Source organism: Protopterus annectens, chromosome 8.part0, assembly GCF_019279795.1.
Source record: "Protopterus annectens isolate FY-2018-M chromosome 8.part0, PAN1.0, whole genome shotgun sequence".
Taxonomy (NCBI): domain Eukaryota; kingdom Metazoa; phylum Chordata; order Ceratodontiformes; family Protopteridae; genus Protopterus; species Protopterus annectens.
In genome coordinates this window covers 533,928,259-533,943,612 of record NC_056741.1, presented here as the reverse complement: position 1 = coordinate 533,943,612, position 15,354 = coordinate 533,928,259, and the positions used below count along the sequence as shown (strand labels likewise).

At 44.4% G+C, this 15,354-nt stretch overlaps 1 protein-coding gene across 1 annotated transcript in view; it reads left to right on the top strand.

Moving 5' to 3' along the window:
- SETDB1 (SET domain bifurcated histone lysine methyltransferase 1) overlaps positions 1 to 15,354 on the top strand; it is a gene marked incomplete in the record, with an annotated part of 3,089,600 nt that overhangs the window by 892,744 nt on the left and 2,181,502 nt on the right.

Sequence of the window (15,354 nt, the reverse complement as noted above, 5' to 3'; positions counted from 1 at the left end):
ACTCCAGCCTGTGGGACCTTAACTTTGTATTGGAAAAACTCACACTTCCACCCTTTGAACCTGCTGCTTCAGCAGAGTTACAATTCCTTTCCTGGAAAACAGCTTTACTTCTAGCCATCACTTCAGCAAGAAGAGTGTCTGAATTGCAGACCCTTATGGCTGTGGAACCCTTCGTTATCTTCCATGCGGACAGGGTTTCCCTCAGGACTAACCCATCATTTATGCCCAAGGTGGTATCTAGTGTGGCTTTAAACCAGTCCATTCATTTAACAACCTTTTTTCCCTAATCCTCAGAATAAAGGGGAAAGGATCCTGCACTCTGTGGACACGCACAGGCAGCTTAGGTTCAATCTGGACAGGACTAAACCTTTCAGAAAATATGACCAGCTGCTAGTCAGCATTGCTACAGGGGCAGAGGGCAAGGCAGTTTCAAAGAAAACCATTTCTAAATGGATAGCACACTACATCCATTTCTGCTACAAACACCATGGGAAAACTACCCCACAGGGGATCAGAACACATTCCACTAGGGCTCCATCAACCTCTACAGCATTTCTCAGGGGAGTCCCTACCAGGGACTTTCTGGAAGCTGCACCCTGGAGCTCTGTACACACCTTCACCAAGCATTACCACTTACCTATCTTTTCTAAATCCAGAGCTGGATTTGCCACAGCAGTCCTTACAGGGCCTGCTTGCCAGCCCTAATGCTTCTTGACTGCCTCCACCCATCCTCAGCTTTGGGAATCAACCCAATTGTGATGACTGCAACAGTGAAACACGAAGAACATAGTACAGTTGTGTACACTTACCATAAATGTAGATGTTTGAGTGTATTCACTGTTGCAGTCCGGGTTACCCTCCCTTCAGAGCCCCTTGACTGCTCTGTACTTCTACCTATTTTTTGTTTGGCCATATCGTATAACATTGGTATTTACTTTCTACTGGAGGTGTTCCACACCATGTAATTGCTTCCTATTGTGGGGGCTGCTGAGATCTTTGGAAGAAAAACTGATGTAATGATATCGGCTGCATGTTTTATACCCCTAATGACCTGATGTCATGGAAGAAGCGACAGCATCCGACACGGAAATCCCAAGACTCTGGTATTCAGGCCGACTGAGGGCTATCTGCAGGCAGATAACACAAATGTGATGAGTGCAACAGTGAATAACACCGAAACATCTACATTTATAGCAAGTATATACAACTGTACTTTGTATCAGAATGCTGTGCCTATACCCTTGGGAAGCAGCAGCTGCCATTAGTAACACCATTGGCTCCGTTTTTCCTGTCAAAAAGAAACAGAAAACCAAACATGTCTACCCCTTCTCAGAATTCTTTGGATAGGAGTAGTTTGCTGGGACTGGCTTATGGTTTAATTCATGCTGTTGATCCTTCTTGTACAGTTATTTCAGGTAAAAGAATAGAGATGCCTTTTTCTCTTTAGAAATTCAGTATTTTTAATCTGAATAGGAAGATACAGGGACAAAATTAGATGTTCTTCGTGTTTCACTGTTACAGTCATTGCATTTGGGTTATCTGCTTGCAGGTAGCCCTCAGTCAGCCTGGTTAACAAAGTCTTGGGTCCTGCATCAGTAGCTGTCCGTTCTTCCATGACGTCAGGTCATCAGGGGTATAAAACATGCAGCCGACACCATTGCATCAGTTTTTCTTCTCGTGTGGTGCCCGAAGCTGAAGCAGTTCGCAAGTGTCAGTCGGCCGACTCCTGAAGTTTTTGTTTTCGAGTTTCAGAGTCGAAGTCTTCAACTAAAGCTAAGTACCCCGTTGGGGAAACTTTTTCTTGCTCCTTACTGATGTCAGTAAAAGTTAATAATTGCATTACTTGTGGAAAGCAAGTACCTCATAAAGATGGTCATTCGTACTGTATTCCGTGCCTAGGCCCTGACCACGACGTACCTTGCTGTCGGTTTTGTGCTTTATTTAATCAGTGCGCTATCTGTCGTCGGTATATTTTTGCCTCTAAATATTTCTGTTCTCAGTTTAATTATCCAGAAATGTCGGTTAGCCATCCAACTACCGGGATTCCGAAAAAACGCAAAGATAAAGACAGAGACAGACCGCCAAGGTCCAAAACTGCCGACGACTCTTCTAAGCCATTCACCAGTTTGCCGGTACTCAGTGTGGCGCTTTCGCAGTCCCTGATACCCGCTACTTCTGATTTGCAGGCCTCTACTGAGACCCATTCGGAGTCCGGAATGCCACAAGATGCTTCAACTATGGAACCCGCGGATGTCTCTACCTTGGATGGGTCTGGAGCCGTTGTGCAGGCACCGGCTTCTGAGGGTGTATTCAGGCCTACGGACTTCATATTAAACCGACGCCTCCTTCTTTACTTAGGCCTAAATCTCGATGCGTACCTAAAAAAACTATGCCCAGGCCACATGCTCAGGCCTCTATGCCTAAAAAACAAATGGTAAGAATGGCTGAAGATCTAATAACTCTAATCAGGGGTAGCCTACCCCGCCCCCCCTTCTAAGAGGCCTAGGACTGAAGTTGATTATTAATCTTCTGATCAGGATTCTGTTTTTTCTGATTCTTCTGATGATCTGGATTTGCCCTTATGTACTTATGAAGATTCTGATACAGAGTACTCCATTCCCTCTGCTTCCCCTCCTGAGGATTTTTCTTTTGGGGAAACCTTGCATACTCTAAGGGAGCATTTCCACTGGGAAATCCAGGATTTTTCTGATTCAAAAGAAGAGGCTTAGGGATTTCCTTTTCCTACCTCAGCATAGGCCTTTAGCTATTCCTCCTGTACTAGACATTGTTGATGCTTTTTCGGAATCTAGTTTGGCCCCTGATTCCCTGCCTCCTGCTCCCATTAAACCTGACAGATACTACTGGGTTCCTGAGTCCCACAAATTCCTTTTTAAAAATCCTATTGCAGATCCAGAGACTATTTCGCAGGGGCCCAAGGGCATTAAGGCTTCTACTGCTAAAAATCCTACCCCTTCTGATAGAGACTTAGGGCGCTGGATAGATGGAATAAGAATGTTTACACTTCTGGAACCTTGGCCAGTTCCATATGTTAAAGTATCAGCAACATGTTATTGGACTGCTTAAACAGAAAATTATGTTGATTCCTGACTCTGTGGAAAATAAAGAATTACAGGATTTAATGCATTCTGCTGAACAAGTTGGAAAACATACTTTGCAATGTGGTTTTGATTCATTAGAAGCCTCATTACTGGGTCTGTACTCAGAAGGCATACTTGGCTTAAGGAGCAATCTTTGCCTGATCATGTTAAAGCTAATTTGTTAGATGCTCCTTTAAATCAGGACCGCCTGTTTGGCAACAAGGCTGAGGAAGTTGTTAAAAAGATGGAAGTTGAAGCTAAATCTATGCAAACTGTCAAATTCAGCCTCCTAGATTTAGTAGCCACTGACCCTCTAAGAATTGGTCCTTTCCAGACCCTTCCAGGTCTTCTCAAGCCAAAACCAGACACAGCAAAAACCCCAAGTTTCAGTCCCAGGGGACACAAAGAACTAAGCAGTGGGGGTCCTCCACTTCCAAATCTGGGAATAATAAGACTCCCCCCTATGGTAAACTGTCTCAATGACGTCCTTTTAAAATTTCCAAGCACTTATCAACTGACTGCACCTTTGGGGGGAAAGATTGCTCTTCATGCAAAGAATTGGGAACTCATTATCCAGGACAAATGAGTTTTAAATATAGTGTCCCAGGGATACAGATTTCACTTCCACATTGCCAACAGTAAGCGGGAGGCTGGACCTACCCCCAAATCAGTGGGCAGAGGCCCAAAAACAAGTGCTTTCTCTCTTAAGCATGGGGGCTATTCAGCTGTTACCAGAAGAGGAAAAGGGACAAGGTTTCTACTCGAGACTTTTCCTGGTACCCAGAAAAGACAATTCATGGCGTCCTATCCTGGACCTGTCTACTCTAAACACCTTTTTGGAGATTCCAAAATTCAAGATGCTGACTCTTCACCAATTACTTCCTGTGCTAGGCAAAGAAGCCTGGTTGGCAACACTAGATTTAAAAGAAGCATACCTGCACATCCCAATCAGGGAATCTTGCAGAAGATACCTATGCTTCAAAGCAGGCTACATGCATTGTCAGATGTTCATTCTGTTTCACTGTTGCAGTCATTACACTAGGGTTATCCTGCTGGCAGGCTACCCACAGTCTGCCTGAATTCCAAAGTCCTGGTCCGGTGTTGGTTGCTGTCGCCTCTTCCCTGATGTCAATGCGCCAGGGGTATAAAAGATGCAGCCGATGACATTTTCTACAGTTTTTCTTGCCGCGCGGTGCCCGAAGCAAAAGCAGTTCGCAAGTGCCGGTCGGTTGACTCCTGAGATTTTCGAAACCGAATTTCAGATCCGAAGTCTTCAATAAAGCTAAGTACCCCATTGGGGAAACTTTTTTCTTGCTCCAGACCGATGTCAGAAAAAGTTAACAGTTGTATTTCTTGTGGGAAGCAAATACCTCATAAGGATTTCCACTCATATTGTATTCCTTGCCTAGGCCCTGACCACGACATTGCTAGTTGTCAGTTTTGTGCTAGATTTAACCAACGCACTATTAAGCGTCCGTACGATTTTGCTTTTCATTATTTTGACAGAAGGTTTAACTACATAATGCCGTCAGAACAACCGACTACCGGAGTTCATAAAAAACGCAAGGATAAAGACAAGGACAAGCATCCGAGGTCCAAAACCGAGGACGAAGCCTCTTCTAGGCCAGTCGCCGGTGTTCAGTGAGGTGCTTTCGCAGCCCCTGACTCCCACTACCTCAGAGCCACAGGCCGCCTCCGACTCCCACGTGGAGACAGCTAGGCCTCTGGATACTCAAGGTATTGGCCCTTCGGAAATTAATCCCTCCGATGGGTCGGGAGCCACTGAGAAGGCATCGGCTTCTGAGGGTGTCTTCAGACCTACGCAACTTTATATAAAGCCTACTTCAGCATCCAAGACAAAATCTAAAACAGTTTTAAAGACAAGGAAACCAGTACAGCATTCTCCAGGACAGGCTTCTATGCCTAAGAAACAGATGCTCAAAATGGCCGAAGACCTAATTACTCTGCTCAGGGGTTCCCATCCCCCTCCTGATGAGGCCTAGGCAAGACACTGAATATGATTCCTCTGATCAGGTTTCCATTTCCTCTGATTCCTCTTCTGATCAGGGATACTCTGTTCCTCCCTATGAAGATTCTGGTGCTGAAGATTCTATTCCTTCAGCTTCTCCTCCTGACGACTATTCTTTTGGGGAAATCTTGCATACCATGAGGGAGCATTTCCATTGGGAGAGCCAGGATTATTCCGATTCTAAGAAAAGACTTAGAGACTTTCTTTTACATCCTCAGCACAGTCCTCTTGCAATTCCCCCTGTTCTAGACACAGTGGATGATGTTTTTTTCAGAGTCTGGCCTGTCTCCAGACTCTTTACCTCCTGCCCCTGTTAAGCCGGACAGATACTACAGGGTCCCAGACTCCCATAAATTTCTTTACAAAAACCCTGCTGCTGACCCAGAAACTATCTCACAGGGTCCCAAAGGGGTCAAGGCTGCTTCTGCCAAAAACCCTGTCCCCTCAGACAGAGATTCTAGGGCTTTGGACAGATGGGGGGAAAAAAGTTTACAGTTCTGCTACCTTGGCTGTAAGGGCTTTAAATTGTCAGTTTCATATGTTGAAATATCAGCAGTACTTAATGTCTTTGTTAAAACAAAAAATGTTGACAAATTCTGCATGTTCTGAGAACAAAGATTTGCAGGATTTATTGCATGCAGCTGAACAAGTGGGAAAACATACTTTGCAATGTGGCTATGATTCACTGGAGGCCTCGTGCAGGGCCGCAGTTACAGGTTTTGTTATTAGAAGGCATGCTTGGTTAAAGGAACAGAACCTGCCTGATCATGTTAAAGCAAAATTATTGGATGCTGCATTACAGCATGATACTTTGTTTGGTGTTAAGGCAGAGGAGGTGTTAAAGAAAATGGAGGATAAGGCAAAATCTATGCAGACAGTAAAAGATTTCTTACAGGTACAGCCACCCAAGTTTAGCAGGAACTGGCCCTCTATGACTTGGTCCTTTCCAGTGTCAGACAGGCCACAAAGAGGCAGATTCAGACGCCCTAGAGGCAGGCAACAGACCCAGGGTTCATACAGGCCCAAACAATGGGGTGCTTCTACCTCCAAAAGCGGAGAAGACAAATCACAGCCTTATAGAAAACAGTCCCAATGACTTTCCTCTGCCAATGCCAAGCACTTCTTTTTTGGCAGCACCCTTAGGGGGAAGGCTAGCACTTTTTTCACAAAACTAGCACAAGATCATCCAGGACAAATGGGTCTTAAATATAGTCTCTCAGGGTTACAGGTTCCACTTTCACACTCTTCCAAAGGCAAAAGGCATGCCAGACCTGCCACGCAATCAATGGCAAGAGGCACAAAAACAAGTTTCATCTCTCATGAACATGGGGGATGTTCAGCCAGTGCCACACCAAGAGCAGGGACAAGGATTTTACTCAAGACTTTTCTTAGCACCAAGAAAGGACAAAGCCTTTTTGGACCTATCTATTCTAAATACTTTTCTGGACATCCCAAAATTCAAAATGTTGACTCTACAGCAGTTTCTGCCCATGCTGGACAAGAAAGATTGGCTTGTAAGTTTGGACCTCAAAGAGGCATACCTGCATGTCCCAGTCAGACAATCTTGCAGAAGATACCTCAGATTCAAAGCTGGCTCACTGCACTACCGATTCTCTGCACTGCCCTTTGGCTTATCTACTGTGCCCAGGGTCTTCACAAAATGCCTGGCACCAGTAATTGCTTTTTGCAGACAAAGAGGAATTCAAATATATCCCTACTTGGACGACTGCCTTATTCAAGCAAAGGACAAAGATATTCTACTACAGCATCTGGTGTTTGTAAAAAAAATTACTAATTTGCCTAGCGTACACAGTAAACGAAAAGAAATCAAAACTAGTACCCTCTCAAGAGATAATATTCCTGGGTTCAAGCTTAAATACAACTGCCCAGATGGCTTATCTCATGCCAGACAAACAAAGGCATCTGACTTCTTACTTCAAAGACATGGCAGCAAAGACCCAGTTATCTGCAAGAAAAATTCTGCAGGCTCTGGGCTACATGGCATCCTGCATTCTACCAATTCCATATGCAGGACTGCATATGAGGAAACTACAGTGATATCTAAAAAGTGTTTGGACTCAACATTGCCACAGCCTGGAAACAGTAATTACTCTCATTCCCTGCCTGCAACAGGAATTTCAATGGTGGGCACAGGCCTGTCACCACAACAAGGGACAGCCGTTCCCCTTACCCACTGCCAGGCAAACACTAACAACAGATGCATCAGATTATGCCTGGGGGCGCACATGGCAGGAAAATGTATTCAGGGCACTTGGCCCACAAACCAAATGCATCTTCATATCAATCAAAAAGTGATGCTAGCTGTACAAAATGCCCTGACAGCCTTCAAGGAACTACTTCATCCAGGACAACTACTGATAAAGACAGACAATGCTACAGTCATGTGGTACATAAACAAGCAAGGGGACACACATTCCTACCCCCTCTGCAGGCAAGCCATGATTTTGTGGAACACAGCATTTACTTATCAAGTACATCTGCAAGCACAATTCCTGCCAGTAAAGACAAATACTTTGGCAGATGAACTAAGCAGAAACCTCATGGATCCTCACAAGTGGAAACTGGGCCCACAAATCTTTGATAACAGGGAAATGGGGATGCCCAGACATAGATCCATTCGCTTCCCCTCACAACAGCCAGCTACAGAGATTATGCACTCGGACTTATCACAAGCAAGCATGGAAAGTGGACGCTCTTTCATTCAGCTGGAAAGCCCTTACAGTATATGCCTTCCCTCCTCTGCCTCTCCTCTCCAAGGTACTCCTAAAGGTCAGACAAGAGAAGCCAAAAATGATACTGATTGCCCCAGACTGGCCACGCCAGCACTAGTACTCAATCCTAAAGAGCTTGTCTCAAGGCCCAGCCTGGAGTTTGCCTCTAATACCTCATTTGCTGACCCAACAGAACAATCGGATCCTGCACAGCCAACTCAGAACCCTAAATCTGGCTGCATGGCGGATAATGTAATCATTCAGAACACACCTCTCTCTAAAGCAGTTATGGATGTTATTTTGGAGGCCAGGAGGCCCAGTACCAGAAAATCTTATGCAGACAAAAGGAAGAGACTCTGTGCTTGGAACCAAGCGCAGGGAATTGACTCGCTTGAACCAAATATACCTCGGATTTTGCAATACCTAACTGAGATGCTATACAAATGACTATCCTTCTCATCATGTAAGATCCATGCCTCTGCATTTCAGCTCACTAAAATACGGAACCACCTATTTTTTCTCATCCACTGCTAAGACAGTTTCTCAGAGCGGCTAAAAGCATAAGACCTCCAAGTAGAGCTCCAGTACCTACATGGTACCTCAATTCTGTCTTGGAAAAACTCACACTGCCTTCTTTTGAGCCTGCCAATACAGCATTGATAAAATATTTGTCATGGAAAACCGCTCTTCTCCTAGCAATAACTTCAGCAAGAAGTGTCTCAGAGTTACAGGCACTAATGGCTGTGGAACCTTTTATTATTTTCCATCAGGACAGGGTTTCTCTAAGGACAAACGCAACATTTATGCCTAAGGTAGTGTCCAGCGTGGCTCTTAACCAAACCATACATTTACCTACCTTTTATCGAAACCCACAGAATAAGGGGGAAAGACTTCTGCACACTTTGGACATACCCAGACAGCTACGCTTTTACTTGTACAAGACTAAAGCCTTCAGAAAGACTGAGCAACTCTTAGTGGCATATGCTGCAGGTTCCCAAGGAAAGGCTATCTCAAAGCAGACTATTTCAAAGTGGATGGGCCACTGCATTCGTTTCTGCTATTCACAGCATGGCAAATCAGTGCCTAAGGCCATTAGGCCACATTCAACCAAAGCAGCAGCCTTCCTCAGAAGATTACCAACCAACGACATTTTAGAGGCTGCAACCTGGAGTTCAGTGCACACTTTTAAAAAGCACTATCACTTACCACTCTACTCTAAATCCAAGCAGACTTTGCCACTGCAGTTCTGCAGGGCCTCATAGCCGCTCCTAATCCTATTTAGTTCCAGCCTTCCAACCTTAGCTTTGGGATTCAACCCAATTGTAATGACTGCAACAGTGAAACACGATGAACATAGTACAGTTGTGTACCTACCATAAATGTAGATGTTCGTGTGTATTCACTGTTGCAGTCCTGTTTACCCACCCACCACCCCCTTATATTTGCTTGAACTTATCTGTACTTCTCTATTCTATACAACCTATGTGGTGTATTTGCTTGTAGAGGAAGGAATAATTTACTTTGGTGCATGCATGCTTTATTGACATTTTTTAGCCTACCCTTTTGGGGGCACCTGACATCTGGGGCAAGAAAAACTGAAGAAAATGGCATCGGCTGCATCTTTTATACCCCTGGCACACTGACGTCAGGGAGGAGGCGACAGCAACTGACGCCGGACCTAGACTTTGGAATTCAGGCCAACTGCGGGTAGCCTGCCAGCAGGATAACCCAGTTGTAATGACTGCAACAGTGAATACACTCGAACATCTACATTTATGGTAGGTACACAACTGTACTTTCTTCAGTCTTAAATTTTTATACACTATTCCCAAACCTGTCCGAACAGGTATAGCCTTAGTTGACTCCACTGCTGCTAAGCACCTTTATTTCCAATGCTACACTTTCAAATAAGGATGGGAAATTACTGTGTACATCTGCAACTTTGATTTTTTCAGAATTTTAAATTGTCAAGCACATACGTTAAAGTTTACCGTTTGTTCTGACATATTGTGAAACTATGAAGAATGTTTTATCTTGTGAAGAAAATGCTCCTTTAAATAATTTTGTTTCTTGTATTGCGTAAGTCATTACTCATTGTTTGCATTGTGTGTATGGCTCTGTTGATACTTCTTCCAGGGCTGTGGCCATTCCACTGGTACTGTTTTAAGGAGGTTTCCTTGGATGCATTCTCAGAATCTACCAGTTGATTTAAAAAATGATAGATTTCATGTTTGGCCATTCTGCTGCAGAGATGATAAAAAGTTTGATGAATGGTGCAAGATGATCAGGGATTCTGTAAGATTTTTCAGGGCTCGTTTTCTAAGTTGTCCAAGGGATTTTCGTTCTCCTCATCCATAAAAAAAAAAAAAAAAAAAAAAAAAAAAAGAATCTGAACAGAATTTGTGTAAACAGACATTTGAGAAGAAGTAGCAAAACCTCCCAAAAACCAGGGACAGTCTGACAAGTCTGAATGACTGTTCAAGAGTCCTTGTGACCCCCTCCCAACTTGGCCCCTTTTCTCTTCCAGAAAGTCTGAATCTCTATTTTTCTCTTTGGCAACAGATTGTTTCATAAAATGGGTTTTGAAAAACATTCATTGGGGTTGCATGTGACAGTGAGAGGAAATTCCTCCTTTCTGTCGGGGTGGGGCATTTCCTTATCCTGCAGATGAAACATTGTTTCCACCTGTTTGTCACATGTTGTCCTAAGGAGTGATAGAGCCAGTTCTTCTTCCCAGGTTGGTAAGGTTTTATTGAAGGATGTTTCTAGTGCCAAAGAAAGAAAATACTTGTGACTAGTTCAAGATCTTTTTTTCCTAAACATGTTTGTGATGGTGCTCAAATTCAAAATGATGTCACTTCACATCCTGTTACTGCTTCTTCGTCTTTCAAGTTTCCTGGTAACACTTGACTTAAAAGATGTTTATCACATTCCTGTTCATCCAGATTTGAAGTGTTTCTTAAGGATTTGTGTGTCTGGGTCACATTATCAGTTCTCTGCCTTACACTTTGGACTATCCACTGCATCAAGTGTGTTCACAAAGTGTCTAGCTCCAGTTATAGCTTAATACAGGCTACAGGGTTTCCACATTTTCCATATTTAGACAACTTTATTTTTAGAGTCTTTTTCAAAGTGTCAGGGGTGTGTCTTGGGCGAGAGATCTCTTGCACAAGGTGGGATTCCAAGAAAACATACAAAAGTCTTTCTTGATTTCCTCTCACATGGTTGTGTTGCTGAGATGCCGACTAGACATCTCAGTTGAAAGAGCTTTTCTTACACAAGAAGAAATGGATCTTTAACTAGATCTATTTTTAAGGTTGTTCACTCAGACTTGGTTCACTGCGGGGGAATACTTCAGGATTTTGGGTCTTATGGCATTTATGATTTTCATTATACCCATGACAAGGCTCCAGATGAGAAAGATACAGTGGTATCTGAAGTCTCTTTGGTCCCAGCATCAAGACCCTTTATCTTTTCAGATCCCACTATTGGGGTGTCAGAAGAGAATTTCTGGTGGAGATAAGATATCCTTAAATCCAGGTCTCCTTCTCCCTCCCTGCTCCAAAGTAGTCTGTCACCACAGATGCTTTTGTCTTTGTTTGAGGAGCAGTTGCAGGAGGGATAAAAGAGCAGGGAGTGTGGGACACCAAGTCAGATGCAAGCATATAAATATGAAGGAGAGATGCTTGCCTTGATCAAAGCACTGAACTCTCTGAACCATCTTTCATCCCTGGGAACTTTTCAAGTGGCTACAGACAATACCACAGTCATGTGGCACATCAGCAAGCAAGGGGAATCGAGGTTGTGCCTCCTTTGCAGACTAACCATGTTAGCATGGGATATAGCCTCACAGCACAGTCTCCCTCTACTGGCATCCTACATTCAGTCAAAGCAAAATTGTGTGGCTTACAGATTGAGAAGGACCTGGGCAGACCTTTACTAATGGAAACTATTTCAGAGGGTCTTCCAAGATTTGATCCATCTGTAAGGGTGTTCCTTAAGTAGACCTCTTAGCCTCCTGCATGAGCAATTAACCGGCAAAATTGTATTCCGGGACTCCGTGCAAGAAGGTCTGGAAGATGAATGCCTTTTCTTTGGACAGGAATGTTCCTTTATGCCTTTCCACTAATGTAAAGGATACGTCTGAAGATTCAGAAGGAATTCCCCAGGATCATTGTGGTAACTCTCTTCTAGCCACGGCAACCATGGTTCGCCCTTCTTTTGGAAATGCCCAGGAGCAGTTCTGACAAAATTCCTCACAGAATGGATCTACTCACACAAGAACAGGTTTGTTTGATGCATGTTGGCATCGGTCATCTTCAGTTAGCTGCCTGGTTGATAGGGTCTTAATTCCATTTAGCACCTGATGTTCTTCATCTCACATTGCTGCAGTCCTAACACTTGGGTAGTCCGCTGTCCCAGTCGGCCCGAATACCAAAGTATAAGGCTGACGTCGGTCAAGGCGCATTTGACTGACATCAGAACGTCAGGGTACAAATGCGCATGACCGACGTCATATCCTCAGTCTTTTTTGCCGCATGGTCCGATGCAGAAGCAGTATTGCGAGTGCAGGTTGGCGTTCTGAAATTTTCTGAAGTCGGAGTTTCAGACCGAATCAAAGTTGGCTAAGTACCCCGTTGGGGAATATTTTGGTTTTTTCTTGCCTCAGTATTTAACCGGATGTCAGAAAAAGTGAATAACTGTATTTCTTGTGGGAAACAGATACCTCATAGAGATTACCATACATTGTGTATACCTTGCTTAGGGCCTGAGCACGACGTTGTTGGCTGTCGCTCTTGTGCTAGATTTAACAAACGCACTATTAAGAGAAGATTAGATTGTGCCAGGTTAGTTTTTGGGAAGCGTTGTAATTACAACATGCCGCCGGAGGCTCCGCCGCTTCCTAAAAACGCAAGGACAAAGCAGCGAAGCCTAGGTGGAAGAACCGCCTGTCCCGGACGTCGGTTCTTTAGAGGGCTCGGTGGAGCCGGTGGTTCTACCAGAAGTTCCTTTGGATACTCAGGGTGAGACTTTACTGTTACACGATGTGTCCTCTCAGGAGGTAGGCCAGGCTGAAGGGGCTTCTCAGGTAGCTGTTCTCCCCTCCCTTCCTAAGGTGGTTAGGCCCTCCCCTTCTGTTTCCAAGGCTCCTTCTAGAGGTAGGCCAGGGTTAACTTCAGTGGGGGTCTCCCCTAGTTCTTCAGGGTCTCTGCCTAAGAAACATATGCTTAAAATGGCAGAAGATTTGATTACTATGATTAGAGGTTCTTTACCCCCCCTGATAAGAGGCCTAGGGTGGAACCTGAGCTTGAAAGTTTTGAGCAGTGTTCGGAGGCTTCTGAGTCTTCGGCTGAAGACTTGCAGGAGTATCCTCCTTATTCTGATTCTGATGTAGATGACTCTACACCTTCGGCTTCTCCTCCTGAGGATTTTTCTTTTTCAGAGACCCTTCATTCCATGAGGGAGCATTTTAAATGGGAAGGTCAAGATTTCTCTGATTCTAGGAAAAGGCTTAGGGAATTTTGTTTCTACCCCAGCATAGGCCTTTAGCTATACCTCCTGTTCTGGATGTGGTAGAGGATGTTTTTGCAGAGGCTTCCCTGAACCCTGATTCTTTGCCTCCTGCCCCAGTTAAACCGACAGGTATTATAGGGTGCCTGAAGCTCATAAGTATCTTTTAAGAGTCCCAGGGCAGACCCAGAAACTGTTTCTCAGGGCCCTAAAGGTGTTAAGGCTTCTGTTGTTAAAAATCCTGTTCCTTCTGATAAAGAGGCAAGGGCTTTGGATAGATGGGGAAAGGGTGTATACTTCTTCCACTTTAGCCATGAGGGCTTTGAATTGCCAGTTTCACATGTTGAAATACCAAAATTATCTCCTTTCACAATTGAAGTCTAAGGTAGATGCTCTGGCGGAAGATATTGAGTGTAAAGAGTTGCAGGATTTAGTTCATGTTTCTGAACAAGTGGGTAAGCATTCCTTGCAATGTGGTTTTGATGCTGTACAGGCCTCTTCGAGGGGGGCAGCCACTGGTTCTGTTCTTCGCAGGCACGCCTGGCTCAAGGATCAGAATTTAGCTGAACATGTAAAGACAAGGATTTTAGATGCTCCTTTACAATCTGATGTGTTATTTGGTGCCTGTGGACGCAGTTTTAAAGAAAATGGAGGACAAGGCTAAGTCTATGCAGACTGTTAAAGATTTTTGCAGGTTCAGCCTCCAAAGTTTAGTAGAAATTGGCCTACTAAGGGGTGGACTTATCCTTCTTATGATTCTCAGTCTAGGGGTAGATCTAGACGTGGTAGGGGCAGAGCTCAAGGTTCTTTTAGGCCTAGAGCAGGCAGTTCGCCTGCCCAGTCTTCTGGTGAGGGCAGGGGTCAGTCCTTTCGTAAGCAGACCCAATGACTTGCCTTTTCAGCTGCCAGAGCCTTCTCGCCTGGCAGCACCTTTGGGAGGAAGGCTGGCACTTTTCAAAGAAAACTGGAGTGTTATTACCCAAGACAGATGGGTATTGGATATCGCTCACCACGGTTACAGGTTTTATTTCCATACCTTGCCTCCTTTCAAAGGCATGCCAGACATTCCTCCTCTACAAAGAAAAGAGGCTCACAAGCAAATTTCTCTGTTGCTCCAGATAGGGGCCATTCAGCCGGTTCCTGTGCCAGAAAGGGGCCTAGGATTTTATTCTCGCCTGTTCCTAGTACCAAAAAGGGGAACACGTGGAGACCAATTTTGGATTTGTCTATCCTCAACACTTATTTGGACATTCCCAAGTTCAAAATGTTGACGCTTCAACAGCTTTTACCTCTGCTGGGCAAAGATCACTGGATGGTAACTTTAGATCTCAAGGAGGCTTACCTTCATGTGCCTATCAGACTCAGTTGCAGGAAGTATCTGCGTTGAGCTGGAAATTCCCATTATCAGTTCTCTGCATTGCCCTTTGGCTTATCTACTGCCCAGAGTATTCACAAAAGTTCTGGCTCCAGTTGTAGCTTTTTCAGGCTAAAAGGAATACAAATCTATCCTTACTTGGACGACTGTCTGATTCTGGCTCAAGAAAAGGACGAGCTTCTTCAGCATCTGGATTATGTGATAGCAGTGCTAAGATGCCTGGGGTATTCTGTGAACGAAATAAAGTCCAGTCTAGTACCCTCTCAAGACATGTGCTTTCTGGGTGTGAGACTGAATACAGCAGCCCAGATGGCCTTTTTAACCCCGGACAAACAAAAGAGTCTATCCCTTTACTTCCATCACCTATCTCATCAGTCCGTGCTGACTGCAAGGACAGTCCTTCAAGCATTAGGGTTCATGGCATCTTGTATTCTGGTGCTTCCCAATGCCAAACTGCATATGAGGAAGCTACAATGGTATCTCAAAATGTATGGACACAGCACTGCCAGGATCTGGACACTGTCATTCAAATAATACCTTGCATTCAAAAGGAATTTTTGTGGTGGGCTCAGGAATGTCACCTAAACAAGGGACTCTCTGTGACCCGGC